At 52.5% G+C, this 2,043-nt stretch overlaps 1 pseudogene; it reads right to left on the reverse strand.

Moving 5' to 3' along the window:
• Window positions 1–1,671: 1,671 nt before the first annotated feature.
• On the reverse strand, window positions 1,672–1,802 carry LOC137371626 (U2 spliceosomal RNA; annotated as a pseudogene).
• Window positions 1,803–2,043: the final 241 nt, after the last annotated feature.

Genomic DNA, 2,043 nt, shown 5'->3' on the forward strand with positions numbered 1-2,043 from the left:
CCCTCCTGCACCACCTCTCAAGCCACGCATTCATCCTGACTATTCTTTCATTTCTACTCTGACTATCACGTGGCACTGGTAGCAATCCTGAGATTACTACCTCTGAGGTCCTACTTTTTAACTTGGCTCCTAACTCCCTAAATTCTGCTTGTAGGACCTCATCCCATTTTTTACCTATATCATTGGTGCCTATGTGCACAACGACAACTGGCTGTTCACCCTCCCCCTTCAGAATGTTCTGCAGCCGATCTGAGACATCCCTGACCTGTGCACTTGGGAGGCAACATACCATTCGGGAGTCTCGTTTTCGACCACAGAACCGCCTATCTACTCCCCTTACAATCGAATCCCCGATGACTATAGCCCTTCCACTCTTTTTCCCGCCCTTCCGAACAGCAGAGCCAGCCATGGTGCCATGAACCTGGCTACTGCTGCCTTCCCCTGGTGAGCCATCTCCCTTAACAGTATCCAAAACGGTATACCTGTTTTGGAGGGAGATGACCGCAGGGGACACCAGCGCTGCCTTCCTGCTCTTTCTCTGCCTTTTGGTCACCCATTCCCTTTCACCTTCAGCAATCCTAATCTGCGGTGTGACCAATTCGCTAAACGTGCTATCCACGACCTCCTCAGCATCGCGGATGCTCCAAAGTGAGTCCATCCGCAGCTCCAGAGCCGTCATGCGGTCTAACAAGAGCTGCAGCTGGACACACTTCCAGCACGTGAAGGAGTCAGGGACATCAGCCGTGTCCCTGAGCTCCCACATTGAGCAAGAGGAGGGGTTTCCGGGTGCAGGGTAGGTGCTGGGTCGCTGGTTTCAGCTGCCTCCCCTTTCTTCTCCTTCTCAGGTTGAAGTTCCTCACTGCGGAGAAGGTTGCTGGTCTCCTTTCGAACACCGGTCGCCTTCATCGAACCTTCTCCTGGCCTTTCCTTGGACCTTGCCGCCTGAGCATAACTGAGGCAACGTTTGGGGCAGGTTTTGTAGAGATGGCCTGCCTCATTGCACAGGTTGCAGCACTTAGTCTGCTTACAGTCCTTGGTCTGATGGCCTTCCGCCTTGCAGTTCTTGCAAACAACCGTGCTGCAGTTTGCTGCCACGTGACCAGATTTGCCACAGGTGCGACAAACTCTGGGTTGCCCCGCTTAGACCAAGAAGCCTCGACTTCCCCCGATAGCGAAGCCGGAGGGAGGGTGGATGATGGCTCCACTGGGATCGACCTTCAAGGTCACCTTGACCTGCCGCTTGCTGGTCCAAATCCCAAAGGGGTCCTTGACATCAGTGCTGCTGCCGGCCTTCTCGACGTACCTGGCGAGAAAGGTGAGTACATCCACCACCGGAACATGGGGGTTGTAGAGGTGAAACGTCACCACCCGGTCCCGTTGTGACGGAAGCGTGAAGAGTGGCTCCGCTGTGAGGATCGACAGTGGCTCCCGGTCCCCTTTCTCCTTGAACGCCTTCAGGAACTTGATGCATCCCGCCACGTTCCGGAACGTCACGTCGAAGTATCCACTGCTGGGGAAATCCTGCAGGCAGAAGACGTCCGTAGCTTGAAATCCGCAGCACTCGAGGAGGATCCTCTTGATGAAGAAGGTGCGATCGACCGGTGCATCTCCTTCCTTGTCCTTCACAACCACCCGAACGGTGTTGCGCGCTCCCTGGCCCGAATCTCGAAGATTGGTTATAGCCATTTTACTCAAAGCCTACCCAGGATCAAAAGGCAATGATCATGGTTTCTTCTCAACCAAGTAAGCACTGATAAGAACAGATACTACATTTGATCTTAACCAAAAGGCCGAGAAGTGATCATGGTTGACATGGTTGGCTGCACCATACTCCTCCAAGGTCACTCCTCCATTGTCCAGCTCTGTGGCACAGCTCTCACCTGATTCTGCTCCTACTTAACATGATATCGTCCTGCCCCTTGCGCAGGAGAAAAATCATAGGGGCAATAAAGAAAATTGCTTCTTTAAAAAAAGTCTTTAAGCGCTTTTGTTAATTAGTTATAAAAATATAAGAAGTGGGGAAGAAGAGATGTTTGACAAGCA

The sequence above is a fragment of the Heterodontus francisci genome, chromosome 6 (genome assembly GCF_036365525.1).
Source record: "Heterodontus francisci isolate sHetFra1 chromosome 6, sHetFra1.hap1, whole genome shotgun sequence".
Lineage (NCBI taxonomy): Eukaryota > Metazoa > Chordata > Chondrichthyes > Heterodontiformes > Heterodontidae > Heterodontus > Heterodontus francisci.